General features: G+C 35.4%; 1 protein-coding gene across 1 annotated transcript in view; it reads left to right on the top strand.

Annotated features, from left to right (window-relative positions):
• Positions 1-13,105, top strand: part of LOC127545473 (phospholipid-transporting ATPase FetA-like) — a 99,786-nt gene that overhangs the window by 60,740 nt on the left and 25,941 nt on the right. The window lies entirely within an intron of this gene.

The raw sequence follows: 13,105 nt of genomic DNA, 5'->3' as shown, positions 1-13,105 counted from the left end.
GGGGCCAAGCTTTGAGTTCTCAAAATCAGTCCCTCCAATTAAAAATCTCTCCAGTTAAAGATCCTATCTATTGTGGAGACATCGGGAGATGGTTCAAGAGTACTCTGCTTGATAGTTTCTCACAATTTAAATGCTTCCCTAAACATATTAATTTCTTAGAGCAGCTTATTACGTCTCATCGTATTTTAGCAATCTTTTATCCAATCTTTATCTGAAACATGTACAGTATGGTACTGTAAAGCAATGAGACTGAATCTTCCATAACACACCAGAACTTATATGTTCAAATGACTTCATCCTTCAAAGTGTCACATTTAGAGATTACCTACTTGTATGGTTCTTTATAAATCTTAGACTGACATACAAATGTGAGTTATTAACAACAATAACTATACTTATTTCAGCACTACATTTAAAGGATCTTTGATTTCTTCAGTATAGTCACAATATTTCCTGATATTAACTCTTTTGCATGCCTTAATGATTTTTTTCTGGCTGAAAACAACAACCAACTGTCAATGAACCTTTTGGTAATGAAATTCTTTAAACCTACACTGTCTTCAGAGGAGACAGAGACAGAGACAAAGACAGAGACAGTGAGACAGAGAATCCATTACTGAAATCATAATAATGATAGTGCTTTAAGGTTTAAAAAGGATTTTCTTACTACAAGCCTGTGAAGTAGAATAGTGCAAGTGTTATTTCATTTATTCTACAGATAAGGAAACTAAGACTCACAATTTCAGTTAATGTTCTCTATACTGGAAACCTTTGCAACTAAATAAAGCCTTGAATCAGCATAGTCTTCAATTGCAGAGTGTTACCTCAATAATATAATAAAACATTAGAGTAGGGTTTACATGGAGAAACAATAATAGTAATATTATTATTAATGCCTCTTGTGTATGTAAAACCTAATTTTCAAAATGCTTTCATATTCATTTCATTTGGTTTTTATTTAGCCTGATGAAGTATAAGAGATAGACATTACTATTTCCATTTTACTGATTAAGAAATTGAAGAATACAAAAGTTAAATGATTTGCTCTAAGTAATATAGATCATAAGAATCAGAAAATAATGGAACTATCTTTTGGTTTTTGGCTTAATGCTCTTTCTACTGTATGACACTGCTTCTCTAATGTTGCCATTGAAATGATGCCATTGCTCTAAATATTTTTTAATTAAAACTTTTTATTTTCAAAACATATACATGAATAATTTTTCAACATTAATCCTTGCAAAACCTTGTGTTCCAATTGTCCCTCCCTTTCTCCTACCCCCTTCCCTAGATGGCAAGTAATATGTTAAACATGGTAGAAATAGATGCTAAATCCAATATATGCATACATATTTATTTTTTATAGCTTTTTATTTACAAGATACATGCATGGGTAATTTTTCAGCATTGACAATTGCAAAACCTTGTGTTTCAATTTTTTCCCTTCTTCCTCCCACCACCTCCCCCAGAGAGCAAGTTGACCAATACATATGCATACATATTTATACAATTATCTTGCTCCACAAGCAAAATCAGATCAAACAGGAAAAAATGAGAAAGAAAATAAAATGCAAACAAACAACAAAAAGAGTGAGAATGCTGTGATCCACACTCAATCCCCACAGTCCTCTCTCTGGGTGTAGATGGCTTTCTTCATCACAAGATCATGCAAACTGGTATCAATCATCTCATTATTGAAGAGAGCTACATCTATCAGAATTGATAATCATATAATCTTGTTGCTGTATATAATCTCCTGGTTCTACTCATTTCACTTAGCATCAGTTAATGTTAAGTCTCTCCAGGCATCTTTAAAATCATCCTCCTGATCGTTTCATATAAAATAATAATATTCCATAACATTCATATACTATAACTTATTTAGCCATTCTCCAACTTATGGGCATCCACTCAGTTTCCAGTTTCTTCCCACTATAAAAAGGGCTGCCACAAACATTTTTTATTAAAGTTTTTTATTTTTCAAAACATATGCATGAACAGTTCTTCAACATTAGCCCTTGCAAAACCTTGTATTTCAATTCCCCTTCTGTTTCTTCTATGCCATCCCCTAGATGGCAAGTAGTCCAATATATGTTAAACATGGTAGAAATATACGTTAAATCCAACATATGTTTATGTTTATACAATTATCATGCCACACAATAAAAATCCATTTAAACAGTTAAAAACAAGAAGTGAAATAAAATGCAAGCAAAAAACAACAAAAAAGAGTGAGAATGTTATTTGTGAACCACATTCAGTTCCCACACTCCTCTCTTTTGAGCGCAGATGGCTTTCTTCATCATAAGAACACTGGAACTAGTCTGAATCACTCATTGTTAAGTGTTAAGTGTGAGTCCATGCCTAATTTCTGCCATACTAATTTCCAATTATCCCAGCAGTTTTTATCAAATAATGAATTCTTATCCCCAAAGTTAGGATCTTTGGGTTTGTCAAACACTAGATTGCTATAGTGATTGACTGTTTTGTCCTGTTAATCTAACCTATTCCACTGATCAACTAATCTATTTCTTAGCCAATACCAAATGGTTTTGGTGACTGCTGCTTTATAATATAATTTTAGATCAGGTACAGCCAGGCCACCTTCATTTGATTTTTTTTTTCATTAATTCCCTTGAGATTCTCGACTTTTTATTGTTCCATATGAATTTTGTTGTTATTTTTTCTAGATCATTAAAATATTTTCTTGGAAGTCTGATTGGTATGGCACTAAATAAATAGATTAGTTTAGGGAGTATTGTCATCTTTATTATATTCACTCGGCCTATCCAAGAGCACTTAATATTTTTCCAATTATTTAAGTCTCACTTGATTTGTGTGGAAAATTTTTTGTAATTTTGCTCATATAATTCCTGACTTTCCTTTGGTAGATAGATTCCCAAATATTTTATGCTATCAACAGTTATTCTGAATGGAATTTCTCTTTGTATCTCTTGCTGTTGGGTTTTGTTGGTGATGTATAAAAATGCTGAGGATTTATGGGGATTTATTTTGTATCCTGCTACTTTGCTAAAATTATGAATTATTTCTAATAGCTTTTTAGTAGAATCTCTGGGGTTCTCTAGGTATACCATCATATCATCTGCAAAGAGTGATAGTTTGGTTTCCTCATTGCCTATTCTAATTCCTTTAATCTCTTTCTCGACTCTTATTGCAGAAGCTAGTGTTTCTAATACAATATTGAATAATAATGGTGATAGTGGGCAACCTTGCTTCACTCCAGATCTTACTGGGAAAGGTTCCAGTTTTTCCCCATTGCATATGATGCTTACTGACAGTTTTAAATAGATGCTCCTGACTATTTTAAGGAAAAGTCCGTTTATTCCTATGCTCTCAAGTGTTTTTATTAGGAATGGATGTTGGATTTTATCAAATGCTTTTTCTGCATCTATTGAGATGATCATATGGTTTTTGTTTGTTTGGTTACTGATATAGTCGATTATGCTAATAGTTTTCCTAATATTGAATCAGCCCTGCATTCCTGGTATAAATCCTACTTGGTCATAGTGTATTATTCCGGGGATGATTTTCTGTAATCTTTTTGCTAATATTTTATTTAAGATTTTAGCATCAATATTCATTAGGGAGATTGATCTATAATTTTCTTTCTCTGTTTTCAACCTACCTGGTTTAGGTATCAGTACCATGTCTGTGTCATAAAAGGAGTTTGGTAGGACTCCTTCAATCCCTATTTTTTCAAATAGTTTATTTAGCATTGGAGTTAATTGTTCTTTAAATATTTGGTAGAATTCACATGTAAATCCATCTGGTCCTGGGGATTTTTTCTTAGGGAGTTGGTTGATAGTTTGTTCTATTTCTTTTTCTGAGATGGGACTGTTTAGGATATTTACTTCTTCCTCTGTTAGTTTGGGCAAGCTATATTTTTGGAGGTATTCTTCTATTTCATTTAAGTTGTCGAATTTATTGGCATAAAGTTGGGCAAAGTAACTCCTAATTATTGCTCTAATTTCCTCTTCGTTAGTGGCAAGTTCTCCCTTTTCATTTTTAAGACTAACAATTTGATTTTCCTCTGTCCTTTTATTAATCAGATTTACTAAGGGTTTGTCTATTTTGTTGGTTTTTTTCATAGAACCAATTCTTAGTTTTATTAATTAATTCAATAGTTTTTTACTTTCAATTTTATTGATCTCTCCTTTTATTTTTAGAATTTCAAGTTTAGTGTTTGACTGGGGGTTTTTAAATTGTTCCTTTTCTAGCATTTTTAGTTGCAAGCCCAATTCATTGACCTTCTCTTTCTCTATTTTATGCAAATAGGCTTCTAGAGATATGAAATTTCCCCTTATTACCACTTTGGCTGCATCCCATACATTTTGGTATGATGTCTCATTATTATCGTTTTCTTGGGTAAAGTTATTAATTATGTTTATGATTTGCTGTTTCACCCAATCATTCTTTAGTATGAGATTATTTAGTTTCCAATTATTTTTTGGTATACTTTCCCCTGGCTTTTTGTTGAATGTAATTTTCATTGCAGCGTGGTCTGAAAAGGATGCATTTACTATTTCTGCCTTACTGCATTTGAGTTTGAGGTTTTTATGTCCTAATATATGGTCAATTTTTGTATAGGTTCCATGAACTGCTGAAAAGAAAGTGTACTCCTTTCTGTCTCCATTACATTTTCTCCAGTGATCTATCATATCTAATTTTTCTAGTATTCTATTTACCTCTTTGACTTCTTTCTTATTTATTTTGTGGTTTGATTTATCTAATTCTGAGAGTGCAAGGTTGAGATCTCCCACTATTATAGTTTTGCTGTCTATTTCTTCTTGCAACTCTCTTAATTTATCTTTTAAGAATTTAGATGCTACACCACTTGGCGCATATATGTTTAATATTGATATTGCTTCATTATCTATGCTACCCTTTAGCAAGATATAGTACCCTTCCTTATCTCTTTTAATTAGATCAATTTTTGCTTTAGCTTGATCTGAATCAGGATGGCTACCCCTGCTTTTTTGACTTTACCTGAAGCATAGTAGATTTTGCTCCAACCTTTTACCTTTAACCTGCATGTATCTCCCAGCTTCAGGTGTGTTTCCTGTAAACAACATATTGTAGGATTCTGGCTTTTAATCCATTCTGCTAACCGCTTCCTCTTTATGGGGGAGTTTACCCCATTCACATTTATAGTTAAAATGACCAATTCTATATTACTTGCCATCTTGTTAACCCCTGTTTATGCTTTTCTCCCTTCTTTCCCCCTTACCCTCCTTCCTAATATTAAGCTTGTGAGCACCACTTGCTTCTCACAGCTCTCCCTTTTTAGTATCCCTCCCCCCGCCTTAGAGTTCCTCCCCCTATCTTACCACTTTCCCTCACAGTTTCCATATTCCCTTCCGCTTAGCTTATTCCTTCCCTTTTCACTTTTCCCTTCTCACTTTTCAATGAGGTCAGAGAAGTTTCACCATAAATTGAATATATCTAAAATTTGTCTCTTAAAACTAATTCTGAAGGCAGTAAGATACCCACTATATTCATCCCCCTCCATTCTTTCTCTCAGATATAATAGGTTTCCTTTGCCTCTTCATGAGATGTAGTACCCCCACTTTACCCTTTTTCTGGTACAATGTCCTTTCCACATCTAGTTTCTAGAACAAGGTATACATGTATTCTTTATATATATTTATAGCAGAAATATAGTTCCCAAGATTAATCTTTACTTTTTTAGATTTCTCTTGAGTTCTATATTTGTAGATCAAACTTTTTGTTAAGTTCTTTACTTAACAAACTTTTGTTTGTTTGTTGGGTAAGGGGAAAGTTATTTTTGGTTGCATATCAAGTTTCTTAGTCTTTCGGAATATCATATTCCAGGCCCTGCAATCCTTTAATGTGGATGCTGCTAGATCCTGGGTGATCCTTATTGTGGCTCCTCGATACTTGAATTGGGTTTTTCCAGCCGCTTGCAGTATTTTTTCCTTCATCTGAGGGTGCTGGCATTTGGCCACTATATTTCTTGGTGTTTTGATTTTAGGATCCCTTTCAGTAGGTGATCGATGAATTCTTTCAATGTCTATTTTACCCTCTGTTTCTATGACTTCTTGGCAGTTCTCTTTGATAATTTCCTGGAAAATAGTGTACAGGCCCTTTTTTTCATCATACTTTTCTGGGAGTCCAGTGATTCTCAGATTGTCTCTCCTGGATCTGCTTTCCAGGTCTGTTGTTTTCCCAAGAAGGTATTTCACATTCTTTTCCATTGTTTTTTTGGATTTGCTTGACTGATTCTTCTTGTCTCCTTGAGATATTCAATTCGATTTGTTCAATTCTGATTTTCAATGAAGTATTTTCTTCACTCACTTTTTAAATATCTTTTTCTAATTGTCCAAAATTGAGTTCTTTTGTTCTATGGAATTTTTTTCCATTTCACCAATTTTATTTTTTAGAGAGCTATTTTCTGTTTCCAGTTCACTAATCCTATTTTTCAAGGATTTTATTTCTTTATCCACTCTGTCTTTAAATGAGTGGGATGACTGCTCCAGACTCTCTTGCCAAGCCTCCTTTTCCTTTTCCCATTTTTCTTCTAGTTCTCTCGTGAGAGCCTTTTTAATTTCTTCTATGAGATTCATCTGTGCTGAGGAACAGATGATCTCCTCCTTTGGGGATTCACCTGGAGACAGTCTGTTTTTAGTCTCCTCAGGGTTTAGAGTCTGCTCTCTATCCGTATAGAAGCTGTCAAGGGTTAAGGTCCTTTTCAATTTTTTGCTCATTTTGTCAGAGAAGAATCAAAGACAAACTTTCCTGGCGAATTTCAAGGATGTCTTCTCTTAGTAACTATTTGTGGATTTTTTTTTTCAGTGAAGCATTAATTCAGAGGCTTGTAATGAAATGGATTTTGAGAGAAAATGCGGAGCTTACACGGCTGTGTGCCTCCTCTCCGCCATCTTGGCCGGAAGTCTCCAGAAATACAGTTCTTTAGAGTTCTTTTTATCTTTTATGCTTCTCTTGAGTCCTATATTTGGAGGTCAAATTTTTTGTTTAGTGTAATGGACTGAGGCTTGAGTTGATGCACTGAGGTCCCAAGCACATGAGGCTAAATAGTAATTGGACCATATTCTATTAATATATAAGCTTGGAGAAAGAATGGCCCCCACCCACTCTTTGTGCAAGTCCTGATGTGTTGTATAGGAAATGACGATTTTGGTGGGTGGAGGCAGGGGAGTGGAAGTTTAGTTCTAGTTTTTTCATTAAGAATAAATGAAATTCACCTGTTTCATTAAATGCCCATCTTCTTCTGGAAGAAAATGCTCAGCTTAGCTGGGTAGTTTATTCTTGGCTGCATTCCAAGTTCCTTTGCCTTTGGGAATATCAGATTCCAGGCCCTTCCATCCTTTAACGTGGAAGGAGCTAGATCCTAAGTGATCCTTATTGTGGCTCCTCAGTATTTGAGTTGTTTTTTTCTGGCTGCTTGTAATATTTTTTCCTTAGTCTGATAGTTCTGAAATTTAGCCACAGTATTCCTCAGAGCTTTTATTTCGGGTTCTCTTTCAGAAGATGTTTGATGAATTCTTTCAATGCCTATTTTACCTTCTGATTCTATTACATCTGTGCAGTTATTTTTGATGATTTCCTGTAAAATAGTGTCTAGGCTCTTTTTTTTAATCATAATTTTCAGGAAGTCCAATAATCCTCAGATTATCTCTCCTAGATCTATTTTCCAGGTCTGTTGTTTTTCCAAGTAGATATTTAACATTTTTTCCTATTTTTTCTCATTTTTTTGGTTTTGCTTGACTGATTCTTGATGTCTCAATGAATCATTCATTTCTATTTGTTCAGTTCTGATTTTTAATGAGTTATTTTCTTCATTAGCTTTTTTTTACTTCTTTTTGTATGTGTCCAATTGAATTTTTGTTTTGGTCCATGGAATTTTTTTCCATTTCATTAATTTTTTTTTACTGAGTTATTTTCTTTTTCCAATTCACAAATCCTACTTTTCTGGGAGTTCTTTATCTTTTCTGATTCACAAATTCTGTTTCCCTGGGAGTTCTTTACTTTTTCCAGTTCACATTTCAGGGAGTTGTTTTCTTTTTCCACTTTATCAAATCTGTCTTTTAATGAGTTATATGCCTTTTCCAAATCCTCTTGCAAAGTTTTACTTTCCTTTCCCCATTCTTCTTCTAGCTCTCTTTTAAGATCTTTTATAATTTCTTCTAGGAGAGTCTTGTGTGATGGGGACCAGGTTACATGCCCCTTGGGGTTTTGCCTGAAGCCTGTCTGCTATTAGTCTCCTCGAGGCTGGAAACCTGTTCTCTTTCTGTAGAAGCTATTGATGGTCAGAGTTTGCTTGGCTTTTTTACTCATTTTTTTTAAAAGTCCTTAGGGTCTGCCTTCAAGGTAAGAAGGTTATTAGCTTCCTCTACATAACAGAGATAGATGGACAGTAACTGTCCTGAAAATGGGCTGCAAAGAGTGGCTAAGTTGTGGAAGTGCCCTGGGAAGAGTTCTGCAGCAAAAGTGTCACTGCCTTGGGAAGAGAGGCCATGCTATGGCAATTCTGGGCAGACTCCCCCCCACCTCCACTGTGCAGATGTGTGGCTGCCCCACGCAGAGCCCCCCTGCTGTGCAGAAGTGTCACTGGCCTGGGCAAAAACCCCGTGCTGTAGAATGCAGCTGCACATGTGCTGTGGTCTGTGCTGAGTCACTTCTGGTGCTGGGTGGGTGTAGCCGGATCTTGTTAAGCTCTGGGGTTTTGGGATACACTCTACCTTTGGCGTTTGTGTAACTTCTCTGCTGATCTATTGCTTTGCAACCAAAGCAGAGCAGCCAACCTGTGGTAGAGTCTTCCCTGCAAAATCTCCACCTGTGGAGACCATCCCCAACCCCCATTCTGCTCAGCCTGCTAGCCTTCGCATTCTGCCTCCCTGCCTGTGCTGGCCTCCTCCTGCCTGATCAACACAGATCTTTTCTGGTGATCTTCCAAATTATTTCCAGCTGGTAATTTGTTGTACTCACAGTATTTGTGGATTTTAGCCATCCAGCACTATTTTTCAGAGGCTGAATTTGGTAATTAGTAATAAGGATACAAAGGGAGCTTAGAATGAAGCGTGTGTCCTCTCCGCCATCTCGGCTCTGCCCCACTTCTCGTATTATTTTGTCAAGATTTTTTTTTTATCATAGCTTTCAGATAGTCCAGTTATTTTTATGTTTTCTTTTATTTTTTAAATAATAACTTTTTATTTTTCAAAATATATGCAAAGATAGTTTTCAATATTCATCCTTGTAAAACCTTATGTTCCAAATGTTTTTCCCTTCCTCCTCACCTACTCTCTCCCCTAGATAGCAAGTAATTCAGTATAGGTTATGTTAAATTTTTTATTAAGTTTGGGTTTGGTTGATAGAAAGTCCTGGAAATCTGAAAGTTTATTGAATGTTCATTTTTCTCATTCAATATTCTAGATAATTTTACTGGATATAATATTTTTAGCTGTAGGCCTAGTTCTTTTGATATCAGTAGACAGGATTCCAGGATCTGCAGTCTTTTATTGTGGCTGTTAATAAGTCCTATACAATTCAAATTGTAGCTTCAGTGTTTCTGAATTTTTTTTTCTTGTTTCTTGCAAAATTTTCTTTTTGATGGCGGTTTTGAAATTTCAAATAATATTCCTATGTGTTTTCTATAAAATGTCTCAGTGAAGTGGTGATCGATGAATTTTTTCTATTTCTACTTTCTCCTCCTGTTCTATCACTCCAGGACATTTTTCTTGAATTATTTCTTGCATTATTGTATCAAGGTTCTTTTTTTGATCACAACTTTCAGTCAGTCCAATTATTCTTATATTTTCTCTTCTTGATCTGTTCTTCAGGTCTGTTGTTTTTCTTATAACATGTTTCACATTCTGTTCTATTTTTTCATTCTTTTTTCTTATTTCTTGGTCTCTTATAGCTCCACTAATTTTCCCTTGTACATTCATTTTTGAGACTTTGTATCTCCTTTCTAATTGGTTAACTTTTTTTTTTACAGTCTTGTTTTTCTTGGATTTTTTTTTCTTAGTTTTCAGTGTCTTTCATTTTATTTTTAAATTCTTTTTTGAATTCTTTTAGAAATTTTCTCTGGGCAGAAAGCAATTTTATATTACTCTTTGGGGCAGAAGCTTTTTTTACTTTATTCCTCCTCTGAAAATGAATCCTGGTCTTCCCTGTTCCCACAGTAAGTTTCTGTGGTGGGGTTCTTTCTTTTTTTACCAGTTCATTATTTTTTTTAGATGAAAAGTATTAGCATAAACAACTCTAATTGTGAAGTTGGGAGGTGGATGGTGCCTCTAGCTTCACTTCAGCTCTCCCCTCTGACCTAGAACCCCAAACCAAGAGCTCTACCCTCCAGCAAGTGACTGCATCCAGGTGTGTCTTTGCCCCAGTGCCTTCACATTCATGGGTGTTTTGGTTCTTTCTTGTCCAGGGCTGCATCTCTGCAGCAGTGATGGGCCTGGCATTCTTAATCAGCCAAAGTTTTTTCAGTCTTCCTGAACTCAGACCCCAACTCCACAAAAAATCCAGGAGGTGAAAGTTTCTATGCTTCTTGCTGAGGTTCCACTCTAACCCACCCAGCCCCAGGACATTCCACCTGGTGTTTCTACAGAGCTAGCCTGAAGTGTTTGCACTTCCCTCAGATTAATCCCTGACCCAGGGTCTTTCTTCAGATCTTCTTCCCATTATACCTGGAGGACTCCTATTCTACCCCAAGTCTTCTTGATTTTTTCACCACTCTGTGTTCACCCTGGTGTGCAAATCTGTTCTATTTTTTGGGAGAGATATGGAGAGCTTAAAATTTACCAACCTACTCTGCCAATTTCCAGAATCCTCCCTTTTAGTATAAGTTAAATATGTTCAATTTTTCTAAACATATTTCCACATTTATCATGCTTCACAGGAAAAATCAGATCAAAAGAGAAAAAAATGAGAAACAAACAAACATGTTTTCTCTTTTTGACCTGTTCTCCAGATCAGTTTTCTCATGAAATTCTTTTCTATTTTTGCATTTTTATATTTTGTTTTATTATTTCTTGATCTTTTATAATTTCACAGGCTTCCCCTTGCCCAATTCTAATTTTCAACAAGTCATTTTCTTCCTTAAAATTCTCCTTTTCTGTTGGTTAACTTTCATAATCTTCTTGTTTTTCTTGGATTATCTCTTTATTTTAACTTTTTCCCAAATCTCTCTCATTGATTTTTAAAGCTTTTTTAGCTCTTCTATGAATTCTTTCAGGGCAGGTAACCATTTAATATTACTCTTTGGGATAGGAAAGCATTTTTAACTCTTCCTCTGAAAATAAGCCCCATTCTTCCCCATTCCCATAGTAATTTTCCATGGTTGTAATTCTTTCTCCTTTGCCTGATCATTTTTAAAAAAATTTAATGTTCCTTCAGTTTTTTCCTCTGGCTTGGAACACAAAACCAAAGTCCCCACAGCCAGCAGCACCCCTCCCCACTCCTTTTGCCTTCACCAAGTGTGTGCTGGTTTCTTCTTGTCCCAGGGCCACTTCTCCACAGCACAGTGTAATTATCAGCAGAGATTCCTTCAATTTTCCCCTACTCAGACTCCTTACAGTGTCTGTGGCTGGGACCAAGGCTCCCAGCTAACTAGAGGTCTGGCAGCTTGCTGTTTCAGTGGAACTAGCCTATGAGTATTTATATAAGGCCTATCTTCATGAGTCAATACATAGGACTTCTCATCAAAAATAAAGTTAGAAATGACTGAGGGAAAAGCAAATCTTTGGGCAACTCTACTCTAGGAAACACCTATTCTCATATAACTGTTTCACATTCTCATCCCCTTCTTTGAGTCGGGACCAGCTACTTCATTGTACCTTCTGGCTGTCCAATACATCAAAGATGTCTCTTTCAGAGAGTCTCCTTCAGAGCCTCAATGTTTCATTTAGATTCTGTGTCTTTCCCTTCATTGTTGAACTTGGCCCTTCTTGCAAAAATTTGACTATGGAATCAGTTGTTGCTACTGAGGGCTGTGGAGGAAGATTCATTAATTTCTATCTAGAATAGCAGAAAAGCATGCATAGACTATAAGAATCAGTACGGGAACCCTACCATTTGCTTGTTGTTTGTGTTAGTCTACTCTTAGCATGCAGTGGTTATTTCAGAGCTTGTAATTTTAGGTCCATATTCAAAGAGCAAGTCATTGCAGAATTAACTGACTCAAAGAATTCTTCCCTTGCAATATTTGGCAATTCTGTCCTTTATGGGGCATAATGGGGAAAGCACTGAATTTAGAATTGGAAGATATGAATTTGAATCTTGCTTCTGGATTTTATTAGCTATGTATTAACAATTGGTACATTATTAAATCTTTCTTAGCCCCACTTTCTTCATCTGTGAAAAAGACATTGATTACACAATGTATCTAACATCATATTTTCTCTGTTAACAGGAAAGCATTTTATAAATTTTAAAGTTCCATCTAAATATAAGTTAATATGGTTGTGAATCATGTTTTCTGTTCCGGACTGAAACAAATCAAAATTATGTCTTCTGTGTATTCCAGAGCCCATTTCTCAGTCTTTATCAGTTTATGTATTTGTTTGAGACAAGGGGGAATCAGAGCTTAGGATAATCATGTCATTGGTGGGTAGATAATCTAGGATTCAAGTTGCTTCTGTATCCTATATTCTGAGATATTTGCTGATCAGTTACATAGCTTTATGATCACATTTTGTTAATCCCCAGCCTGTCCTTACTGTGACTTGAGTGAATAAGCTGCACTATACTTAGGAAAGTAGTAGCTCGTTCGGTTCTGCATACATATATTGTATCTAGGATATACTGCAACATATTTAACATATAAAGGACTACTTGTCATCTAGGGAAGGGGATGGAGGGAAGGAGGGGAAAAATCGGAACAGAAGTGAGTGCAAGGGATAATGTTGTAAAAAATTACCCTGGCATGGGTTCTGTTAAAAAAAGGTAATTTAAAAAAAAAAAAGGAAAGTAGTAGCTCAAGCAGCCTTAATTTATTAGTGGTGGTAGAGATTAGGAATGTGGGAGTGAGAAAGATTCATAACTGAGGTGCATCCTCATTCTTCAAAACTAAATGTGTTCCTTAAGAACTCATGCAAAGCAT

Source organism: Antechinus flavipes, chromosome 1, assembly GCF_016432865.1.
Source record: "Antechinus flavipes isolate AdamAnt ecotype Samford, QLD, Australia chromosome 1, AdamAnt_v2, whole genome shotgun sequence".
NCBI classification, from domain to species: Eukaryota; Metazoa; Chordata; class Mammalia; order Dasyuromorphia; family Dasyuridae; genus Antechinus; species Antechinus flavipes.
The sequence above is the reverse complement of the archived record's forward strand: the minus strand, read 5'-3'. Positions and strand labels throughout refer to the sequence as shown.